The sequence below is a fragment of the Ranitomeya variabilis genome, chromosome 5, assembly GCF_051348905.1.
Source record: "Ranitomeya variabilis isolate aRanVar5 chromosome 5, aRanVar5.hap1, whole genome shotgun sequence".
Lineage (NCBI taxonomy): Eukaryota > Metazoa > Chordata > Amphibia > Anura > Dendrobatidae > Ranitomeya > Ranitomeya variabilis.
The window spans coordinates 26,430,974-26,443,443 of record NC_135236.1 but is presented as its reverse complement, the minus strand read 5'-3'; positions in this window follow the sequence as shown (position 1 = coordinate 26,443,443).

The following is a 12,470-nucleotide window of genomic DNA, read 5'->3' as shown; positions in this document are numbered from 1 at the left end:
AGGAGGAGGAGGTGGAGGAGATAGGAGGGATTGCCACACACACAGCTGGGGAACAGCTGACGTTACTGAACCCCAATAACAGAGGAGCGACTGTTGACTGTGCGGACAGCACTTCCGGACAACAACTAGCGGTGTTGGAGCCCAGGGACAGCAGGAGGAGGAGGTGGTGGAGGAGATAGGAGGGACTGCCACACACAAAGCTGGGGAACAGCTGACGTTACTGAACCCCAATAACAGAGGAGCGACTGTTGACTGTGCAGACAGCACTTCCGGACAACAAAAAGCGGTGTTGGAGCCCAGGGACAGCAGGAGGAGGAGGTGTTGGAGGAGATAGGAGGGATTGCCACACACACAGCTGGGGAACAGCTGACGTTACTGAACACCAGTAACAGAGGAGCGACTGTTGACTGTGCGGACAGCACTTCCGGACAACAACTAGCGGTGTTGGGGCCCAGGGACAGCAGGAGGAGGAGGTGGTGGAGGAGATAGGAGGGATTGCCACACACACAGCTGGGGAACAGCTGACATTACTGAACCCCAATAACAGAGGAGCGACAGTTGACTGTGCGGACAGCACTTCCGGACAACAACTAGTGGTGTTGGAGCCCAGGGACAGCAGGAGGAGGAGGTGGTGGAGGAGATAGGAGGGATTGCCACACACACAGCTGGGGAACAGCTGACGTTACTGAACCCCAATAACAGAGGAGCGACTGTTGACTGTGCGGACTACACTTCCGGACAACAACTAGCGGTGTTGGAGCCCAGGGACAGCAGGAGGAGGAGGTGGAAGAGATAGGATGGATTGCCACACACACAGCTGGGGAACAGCTGACGTTACTGAACCCCAATAACAGAGGAGCGACTGTTGACTGTGCGGACAGCACTTCCGGACAACAACTAGCAGTGTTGGAGCCCAGGGACAGCAGGAGCAGGAGGTGGAGGAGATAGGAGGGAGTGCCACACACACAGCTGGGGAACAGCTGACGTTACTGAACCCCAATAACAGAGGAGCGACTGTTGACTGTGCGGACAGCACTTACAGACAACAACTAGCGGTGTTGGTGCCCATGGACAGCAGGAGGAGGAGGTGGAGGAGATAGGAGGGATTGCCACACACACAGCTGGGGAACAGCTGACTTTACTGAACCCCAATAACAGAGGAGCGACTGTTGACTGTGCGGACAGCACTTCCGGAAAACAACTAGCGGTGTTGGAGCCCAGGGACAGCAAGAGGAGGAGGTGGAAGAGATAGGATGGATTGCCACACACACAGCTGGGGAACAGCTGACGTTACTGAACCCCAATAACAGAGGAGCGACTGTTGACTGTGCGGACAGCACTTCCGGACAACAACTAGCGGTGTTGGAGCCCAGGGACAGCAGGAGGAGGAGGTGGTGGAGGAGATAGGAGGGATTGCCACACACACAGCTGGGGAACAGCTGACGTTACTGAACCCCAATAACAGAGGAGCGACTGTTGACTGTGCAAACAGCACTTCCGGACAGGAACTAGCGGTGTTGGAGCCCAGGGACAGCAGGAGGAGGAGGTGGAGGAGATAGGAGGGATTGCCACACACACAGCTGGGGAACAGCTGACGTTACTGAACCCCAAAAACAGAGGAGCGACTGTTAACTGTGCGAACAGCACTTCCGGACAACAACTAGCGGTGTTGGAGCCCAGGGACAGCAGGAGGAGGAGGTGGAGGAGATAGGAGGGATTGCCACACACACAGCTGGGGAACAGCTGACGTTACTGAACCCCAATAACAGAGGAGCGACTGTTGACTGTGCGGACTACACTTCCGGACAACAACTAGCGGTGTTGGAGCCCAGGGACAGCAGGAGGAGGAGGTGGAAGAGATAGGATGGATTGCCACACACACAGCTGGGGAACAGCTGACGTTACTGAACCCCAATAACAGAGGAGCGACTGTTGACTGTGCGGACAGCACTTCCGGACAACAACTAGCGGTGTTGGAGCCCAGGGACAGCAGGAGGAGGAGGTGGTGGAGGAGATAGGAGGGATTCCCACACACACAGCTGGGGAACAGCTGACTTTACTGAACCCCAATAACAGAGGAACGACTGTTGACTGTGCGGACAGCACTTCCGGAAAACAACTAGCAGTGTTGGAGCCCATGGACAGCAGGAGGAGGAGGTGGAGGAGATAGGAGGGATTGCCACACACACAGCTGGGGAACAGCTGACGTTACTGAACACCAATAACAGAGGAGCGACTGTTGACTGTGCGGACAGCACTTCCGGACAACAACTAGCGGTGTTGGAGCCCAGGGACAGCAGGAGGAGGAGGTGGTGGAGGAGATAGGAGGGATTGCCACACACACAGCTGGGGAACAGCTGACGTTACTGAACCCCAATAACAGAGGAGCGACTGTTGACTGTGCGGACAGTATTTCCGGACAACTAGCGGTGTTGGAGCCAAGGGACAGCAGGAGGAGGAGGTGGAGGAGATAGGAGGGATTGCCACACACACAGCTGGGGAACAGCTGACGTTACTGAACCCCAATAACAGAGGAGCGACTGTTGACTGTGCGGACAGCACTTCCGGACAACAACTAGCGGTGTTGGAGCCCAGGGACAGCAGGAGGAGGAGGTGGTGGAGGAGATAGGAGGGACTGCCACACACAAAGCTGGGGAACAGCTGACGTTACTGAACCCCAATAACAGAGGAGCGACTGTTGACTGTGCAGACAGCACTTCCGGACAACAAAAAGCGGTGTAGGAGCCCAGGGACAGCAGGAGGAGGAGGTGTTGGAAAGAGATAGGAGGGATTGCCACACACACAGCTGGGGAACAGCTGACGTTACTGAACACCAGTAACAGAGGAGCGACTGTTGACTGTGCGGACAGCACTTCCGGACAACAACTAGCGGTGTTGGAGCCCAGGGACAGCAGGAGGAGGAGGTGGTGGAGGAGATAGGAGGGATTGCCACACACACAGCTGGGGAACAGCTGACATTACTGAACCCCAATAACAGAGGAGCGACAGTTGACTGTGCGGACAGCACTTCCGGACAACAACTAGTGGTGTTGGAGCCCAGGGACAGCAGGAGGAGGAGGTGGTGGAGGAGATAGGAGGGATTGCCACACACACAGCTGGGGAACAGCTGACATTACTGAACCCCAATAACAGAGGAGCGACTGTTGACTGTGCGGACAGTACTTCCGGACAACAACTAGCAGTGTTGGAGCCCAGGGACAGCAGGAGCAGGAGGTGGAGGAGATAGGAGGGATTGCCACACACACAGCTGGGGAACAGCTGACGTTACTGAACCCCAATAACAGAGGAGCGACTGTTGACTGTGCGGACAGCACTTACAGACAACAACTAGCGGTGTTGGTGCCCATGGACAGCAGGAGGAGGAGGTGGAGGAGATAGGAGGGATTGCCACACACACAGCTGGGGAACAGCTGACTTTACTGAACCCCAATAACAGAGGAGCGACTGTTGACTGTGCGGACAGCACTTCCGGACAACAACTAGCGGTGTTGGAGCCCAGGGACAGCAGGAGGAGGAGGTGGTGGAGGAGATAGGAGGGATTGCCACACACACAGCTGGGGAACAACTGACATTACTGAACCCCAATAACAGAGGAGTGACTGTTGACTGTGCGGACAGCACTTCCGGACAACAACTAGCAATGTTGGAGCCCAGGGACAGCAGGAGGAGGAGGTGGTGGAGGAGATAGGAGGGATTGCCACACACACAGCTGGGGAACAGCTGACGTTACTGAACCCCAATGACAGAGGAGCGACTGTTGACTGTGCGGACAGCACTTCCGGACAACAACTAGCGGTGTTGGGGCCCAGGGACAGCAGGAGGAGGAGGTGGTGGAGGAGATAGGAGGGATTGCCACACACACAGCTGGGGAACAGCTGACATTACTGAACCCCAATAACAGAGGAGCGACAGTTGACTGTGCGGACAGCACTTCCGGACAACAACTAGTGGTGTTGGAGCCCAGGGACAGCAGGAGGAGGAGGTGGTGGAGGAGATAGGAGGGATTGCCACACACACAGCTGGGGAACAGCTGACGTTACTGAACCCCAATAACAGAGGAGCGACTGTTGACTGTGCGGACAGTACTTCCGGACAACAACTAGCAGTGTTGGAGCCCAGGGACAGCAGGAGCAGGAGGTGGAGGAGATAGGAGGGATTGCCACACACACAGCTGGGGAACAGCTGACGTTACTGAACCCCAATAACAGAGGAGTGACTGTTGACTGTGCGGACAGCACTTACAGACAACAACTAGCGGTGTTGGTGCCCATGGACAGCAGGAGGAGGAGGTGGAGGAGATAGGAGGGATTGCCACACACACAGCTGGGGAACAGCTGACTTTACTGAACCCCAATAACAGAGGAGCGACTGTTGACTGTGCGGACAGCACTTCCGGACAACAACTAGCGGTGTTGGAGCCCAGGGACAGCAGGAGGAGGAGGTGGTGGAGGAGATAGGAGGGATTGCCACACACACAGCTGGGGAACAACTGACATTACTGAACCCCAATAACAGAGGAGTGACTGTTGACTGTGCGGACAGCACTTCCGGACAACAACTAGCAATGTTGGAGCCCAGGGACAGCAGGAGGAGGAGGTGGTGGAGGAGATAGGAGGGATTGCCACACACACAGCTGGGGAACAGCTGACGTTACTGAACCCCAATGACAGAGGAGCGACTGTTGACTGTGCGGACAGCACTTCCGGACAACAACTAGCGGTGTTGGAGCCCAGGGACAGCAGGAGGAGGAGGTGGAAGAGAAAGGAGGGATTGCCACACACACAGCTGGGGAACAGCTGACGTTACTGAACCCCAATAACAGAGGAGCGACTGTTGACTGTGCGGACAGCACTTCCGGACAACAACTAGCGGTGTTGGAGCCCAGGGACAGCAGGAGGAGGAGGTGGTGGAGGAGTTAGGAGGGACTGCCACACACAAAGCTGGGGAACAGCTGACGTTACTGAACCCCAATAACAGAGGAGCGACTGTTGACTGTGCGGACAGCAATTCCGGACAACAAAAAGCGGTGTTGGAGCCCAGGGACAGCAGGAGGAGGAGGTGGTGGAGGAGATAGGAGGGATTGCCACACACACAGCTGGGGAACAGCTGACGTTACTGAACACCAATAACAGAGGAGCGACTGTTGACTGTGCGGACAGCACTTCCGGACAACAACTAGCGGTGTTGGAGCCCAGGGACAGCAGGAGGAGGAGGTGGTGGAGGAGATAGGAGGGATTGCCACACACACAGCTGGGGAACAGCTGACGTTACTGAACCCCAATAACAGAGGAGCGACTGTTGACTGTGCGGACAGTATTTCCGGACAACTAGCGGTGTTGGAGCCCAGGGACAGCAGGAGGAGGAGGTGGAGGAGATAGGAGGGATTGCCACACACACAGCTGGGGAACAGCTGACGTTACTGAACCACAATAACAGAGGAGCGACTGTTGACTGTGTGGACAGCACTTCCGGACAACAACTAGCGGTGTTGGAGCCCAGGGACAGCAGGAGGAGGAGGTGGTGGAGGAGATAGGAGGGACTGCCACACACAAAGCTGGGGAACAGCTGACATTACTGAACCCCAATAACAGAGGAGCGACTGTTGACTGTGCAGACAGCACTTCCGGACAACAAAAAGCGGTGTTGGAGCCCAGGGACAGCAGGAGGAGGAGGTGTTGGAGGAGATAGGAGGGATTGCCACACACACAGCTGGGGAACAGCTGACGTTACTGAACACCAATAACAGAGGAGCGACTGTTGACTGTGCGGACAGCACTTCCGGACAACAACTAGCGGTGTTGGGGCCCAGGGACAGCAGGAGGAGGAGGTGGTGGAGGAGATAGGAGGGATTGCCACACACACAGCTGGGGAACAGCTGACTTTACTGAACCCCAATAACAGAGGAGCGACTGTTGACTGTGCGGACAGCACTTCCGGACAACAACTAGCGGTGTTGGAGCCCAGGGACAGCAGGAGGAGGAGGTGGTGGAGGAGATAGGAGGGATTGCCACACACACAGCTGGGGAACAGCTGACATTACTGAACCCCAATAACAGAGGAGCGACTGTTGACTGTGCGGACAGTACTTCCGGACAACAACTAGCAGTGTTGGAGCCCAGGGACAGCAGGAGCAGGAGGTGGAGGAGATAGGAGGGATTGCCACACACACAGCTGGGGAACAGCTGACGTTACTGAACCCCAATAACAGAGGAGCGACTGTTGACTGTGCGGACAGCACTTACAGACAACAACTAGCGGTGTTGGTGCCCATGGACAGCAGGAGGAGGAGGTGGAGGAGATAGGAGGGATTGCCACACACACAGCTGGGGAACAGCTGACTTTACTGAACCCCAATAACAGAGGAGCGACTGTTGACTGTGCGGACAGCACTTCCGGACAACAACTAGCGGTGTTGGAGCCCAGGGACAGCAGGAGGAGGAGGTGGTGGAGGAGATAGGAGGGATTGCCACACACACAGCTGGGGAACAACTGACATTACTGAACCCCAATAACAGAGGAGTGACTGTTGACTGTGCGGACAGCACTTCCGGACAACAACTAGCAATGTTGGAGCCCAGGGACAGCAGGAGGAGGAGGTGGTGGAGGAGATAGGAGGGATTGCCACACACACAGCTGGGGAACAGCTGACGTTACTGAACCCCAATGACAGAGGAGCGACTGTTGACTGTGCGGACAGCACTTCCGGACAACAACTAGCGGTGTTGGGGCCCAGGGACAGCAGGAGGAGGAGGTGGTGGAGGAGATAGGAGGGATTGCCACACACACAGCTGGGGAACAGCTGACATTACTGAACCCCAATAACAGAGGAGCGACAGTTGACTGTGCGGACAGCACTTCCGGACAACAACTAGTGGTGTTGGAGCCCAGGGACAGCAGGAGGAGGAGGTGGTGGAGGAGATAGGAGGGATTGCCACACACACAGCTGGGGAACAGCTGACGTTACTGAACCCCAATAACAGAGGAGCGACTGTTGACTGTGCGGACAGCACTTACAGACAACAACTAGCGGTGTTGGTGCCCATGGACAGCAGGAGGAGGAGGTGGAGGAGATAGGAGGGATTGCCACACACACAGCTGGGGAACAGCTGACTTTACTGAACCCCAATAACAGAGGAGCGACTGTTGACTGTGCGGACAGCACTTCCGGACAACAACTAGCGGTGTTGGAGCCCAGGGACAGCAGGAGGAGGAGGTGGTGGAGGAGATAGGAGGGATTGCCACACACACAGCTGGGGAACAACTGACATTACTGAACCCCAATAACAGAGGAGTGACTGTTGACTGTGCGGACAGCACTTCCGGACAACAACTAGCAATGTTGGAGCCCAGGGACAGCAGGAGGAGGAGGTGGTGGAGGAGATAGGAGGGATTGCCACACACACAGCTGGGGAACAGCTGACGTTACTGAACCCCAATGACAGAGGAGCGACTGTTGACTGTGCGGACAGCACTTCCGGACAACAACTAGCGGTGTTGGGGCCCAGGGACAGCAGGAGGAGGAGGTGGTGGAGGAGATAGGAGGGATTGCCACACACACAGCTGGGGAACAGCTGACATTACTGAACCCCAATAACAGAGGAGCGACAGTTGACTGTGCGGACAGCACTTCCGGACAACAACTAGTGGTGTTGGAGCCCAGGGACAGCAGGAGGAGGAGGTGGTGGAGGAGATAGGAGGGATTGCCACACACACAGCTGGGGAACAGCTGACGTTACTGAACCCCAATAACAGAGGAGCGACTGTTGACTGTGCGGACAGTACTTCCGGACAACAACTAGCAGTGTTGGAGCCCAGGGACAGCAGGAGCAGGAGGTGGAGGAGATAGGAGGGATTGCCACACACACAGCTGGGGAACAGCTGACGTTACTGAACCCCAATAACAGAGGAGTGACTGTTGACTGTGCGGACAGCACTTACAGACAACAACTAGCGGTGTTGGTGCCCATGGACAGCAGGAGGAGGAGGTGGAGGAGATAGGAGGGATTGCCACACACACAGCTGGGGAACAGCTGACTTTACTGAACCCCAATAACAGAGGAGCGACTGTTGACTGTGCGGACAGCACTTCCGGACAACAACTAGCGGTGTTGGAGCCCAGGGACAGCAGGAGGAGGAGGTGGTGGAGGAGATAGGAGGGATTGCCACACACACAGCTGGGGAACAACTGACATTACTGAACCCCAATAACAGAGGAGTGACTGTTGACTGTGCGGACAGCACTTCCGGACAACAACTAGCAATGTTGGAGCCCAGGGACAGCAGGAGGAGGAGGTGGTGGAGGAGATAGGAGGGATTGCCACACACACAGCTGGGGAACAGCTGACGTTACTGAACCCCAATGACAGAGGAGCGACTGTTGACTGTGCGGACAGCACTTCCGGACAACAACTAGCGGTGTTGGAGCCCAGGGACAGCAGGAGGAGGAGGTGGAAGAGAAAGGAGGGATTGCCACACACACAGCTGGGGAACAGCTGACGTTACTGAACCCCAATAACAGAGGAGCGACTGTTGACTGTGCGGACAGCACTTCCGGACAACAACTAGCGGTGTTGGAGCCCAGGGACAGCAGGAGGAGGAGGTGGTGGAGGAGTTAGGAGGGACTGCCACACACAAAGCTGGGGAACAGCTGACGTTACTGAACCCCAATAACAGAGGAGCGACTGTTGACTGTGCGGACAGCAATTCCGGACAACAAAAAGCGGTGTTGGAGCCCAGGGACAGCAGGAGGAGGAGGTGGTGGAGGAGATAGGAGGGATTGCCACACACACAGCTGGGGAACAGCTGACGTTACTGAACACCAATAACAGAGGAGCGACTGTTGACTGTGCGGACAGCACTTCCGGACAACAACTAGCGGTGTTGGAGCCCAGGGACAGCAGGAGGAGGAGGTGGTGGAGGAGATAGGAGGGATTGCCACACACACAGCTGGGGAACAGCTGACGTTACTGAACCCCAATAACAGAGGAGCGACTGTTGACTGTGCGGACAGTATTTCCGGACAACTAGCGGTGTTGGAGCCCAGGGACAGCAGGAGGAGGAGGTGGAGGAGATAGGAGGGATTGCCACACACACAGCTGGGGAACAGCTGACGTTACTGAACCACAATAACAGAGGAGCGACTGTTGACTGTGTGGACAGCACTTCCGGACAACAACTAGCGGTGTTGGAGCCCAGGGACAGCAGGAGGAGGAGGTGGTGGAGGAGATAGGAGGGACTGCCACACACAAAGCTGGGGAACAGCTGACATTACTGAACCCCAATAACAGAGGAGCGACTGTTGACTGTGCAGACAGCACTTCCGGACAACAAAAAGCGGTGTTGGAGCCCAGGGACAGCAGGAGGAGGAGGTGTTGGAGGAGATAGGAGGGATTGCCACACACACAGCTGGGGAACAGCTGACGTTACTGAACACCAATAACAGAGGAGCGACTGTTGACTGTGCGGACAGCACTTCCGGACAACAACTAGCGGTGTTGGGGCCCAGGGACAGCAGGAGGAGGAGGTGGTGGAGGAGATAGGAGGGATTGCCACACACACAGCTGGGGAACAGCTGACTTTACTGAACCCCAATAACAGAGGAGCGACTGTTGACTGTGCGGACAGCACTTCCGGACAACAACTAGCGGTGTTGGAGCCCAGGGACAGCAGGAGGAGGAGGTGGTGGAGGAGATAGGAGGGATTGCCACACACACAGCTGGGGAACAACTGACATTACTGAACCCCAATAACAGAGGAGTGACTGTTGACTGTGCGGACAGCACTTCCGGACAACAACTAGCAATGTTGGAGCCCAGGGACAGCAGGAGGAGGAGGTGGTGGAGGAGATAGGAGGGATTGCCACACACACAGCTGGGGAACAGCTGACGTTACTGAACCCCAATGACAGAGGAGCGACTGTTGACTGTGCGGACAGCACTTCCGGACAACAACTAGCGGTGTTGGAGCCCAGGGACAGCAGGAGGAGGAGGTGGAAGAGAAAGGAGGGATTGCCACACACACAGCTGGGGAACAGCTGACGTTACTGAACCCCAATAACAGAGGAGCGACTGTTGACTGTGCGGACAGCACTTCTGGACAACAACTAGCGGTGTTGGAGCCCAGGGACAGCAGGAGGAGGAGGTGGTGGAGGAGTTAGGAGGGACTGCCACACACAAAGCTGGGGAACAGCTGACGTTACTGAACCCCAATAACAGAGGAGCGACTGTTGACTGTGCGGACAGCAATTCCGGATGACAAAAAGCGGTGTTGGAGCCCAGGGACAGCAGGAGGAGGAGGTGGTGGAGGAGATAGGAGGGATTGTCACACACACAGCTGGGGAACAGCTGACGTTACTGAACACCAATAACAGAGGAGCGACTGTTGACTGTGCGGAAAGCACTTCCGGACAACAACTAGCGGTGTTGGAGCCCAGGGACAGCAGGAGGAGGAGGTGGTGGAGGAGATAGGAGGGATTGCCACACACACAGCTGGGGAACAGCTGACTTTACTGAACCCCAATAACAGAGGAGCGACTGTTGACTGTGCGGACAGCACTTCCGGACAACAACTAGCTGTGTTGGAGCCCAGGGACAGCAGGAGGAGGAGGTGGTGGAGGAGATAGGAGGGATTGCCACACACACAGCTGGGGAACAGCTGACGTTACTGAACCCCAATAACAGAGGAGTGACTGTTGACAGTGCGGACAGTACTTCCGGACAACAACTAGCAGTGTTGGAGCCCAGAGACAGCAGGAGGAGGAGGTGGAGGAGATAGGAGGGATTGCCACACACACAGCTGGGGAACAGCTGACTTTACTGAACCCCAATAACAGAGGAGCGACTGTTGACTGTGCGGAAAGCACTTCCGGACAACAACTAGCGGTGTTGGAGCCCAGGGACAGCAGGAGGAGGAGGTGGTGGAGGAGATAGGAGGGATTGCCACACACACAGCTGGGGAACAGCTGACGTTACTGAACCCCAATAACAGAGGAGCGACTGTTGACTGTGTGGACAGCACTTCCGGACAACTACTAGCTGTGTTGGAGCCCAGGGACAGCAGGAGGAGGAGGTGGTGGAGGAGATAGGAGGGACTGCCACACACAAAGCTGGGGAACAGCTGACGTTACTGAACCCCAATAACAGAGGAGCGACTGTTGACTGTGCGGACAGTATTTCCGGACAACTAGCGGTGTTGGAGCCCAGGGACATCAGGAGGAGGAGGTGGAGGAGATAGGAGGGATTGCCACACACACAGCTGGGGAACAGCTGACGTTACTGAACCCCAATAACAGAGGAGCGACTGTTGACTGTGCGGACAGCACTTCCGGACAACAACTAGCGGTGTTGGAGCCCAGGGACAGCAGGAGGAGGAGGTGGTGGAGGAGATAGGAGGGACTGCCACACACAAAGCTGGGGAACAGCTGACGTTACTGAACCCCAATAACAGAGGAGCGACTGTTGACTGTGCAGACAGCACTTCTGGACAACAAAAAGCGGTGTTGGAGCCCAGGGACAGCAGGAGGAGGAGGTGTTGGAGGAGATAGGAGGGATTGCCACACACACAGCTGGGGAACAGCTGACGTTACTGAACACCAGTAACAGAGGAGCGACTGTTGACTGTGCGGACAGCACTTCCGGACAACAACTAGCGGTGTTGGGGCCCAGGGACAGCAGGAGGAGGAGGTGGTGGAGGAGATAGGAGGGATTGCCACACACACAGCTGGGGAACAGCTGACATTACTGAACCCCAATAACAGAGGAGCGACAGTTGACTGTGCGGACAGCACTTCCGGACAACAACTAGTGGTGTTGGAGCCCAGGGACAGCAGGAGGAGGAGGTGGTGGAGGAGATAGGAGGGATTGCCACACACACAGCTGGGGAACAGCTGACGTTACTGAACCCCAATAACAGAGGAGCGACTGTTGACTGTGCGGACTACACTTCCGGACAACAACTAGCGGTGTTGGAGCCCAGGGACAGCAGGAGGAGGAGGTGGAAGAGATAGGATGGATTGCCACACACACAGCTGGGGAACAGCTGACGTTACTGAACCCCAATAACAGAGGAGCGACTGTTGACTGTGCGGACAGCACTTCCGGACAACAACTAGCAGTGTTGGAGCCCAGGGACAGCAGGAGCAGGAGGTGGAGGAGATAGGAGGGATTGCCACACACACAGCTGGGGAACAGCTGACGTTACTGAACCCCAATAACAGAGGAGCGACTGTTGACTGTGCGGACAGCACTTACAGACAACAACTAGCGGTGTTGGTGCCCATGGACAGCAGGAGGAGGAGGTGGAGGAGATAGGAGGGATTGCCACACACACAGCTGGGGAACAGCTGACTTTACTGAACCCCAATAACAGAGGAGCGACTGTTGACTGTGCGGACAGCACTTCCGGAAAACAACTAGCGGTGTTGGAGCCCAGGGACAGCAGGAGGAGGAGGT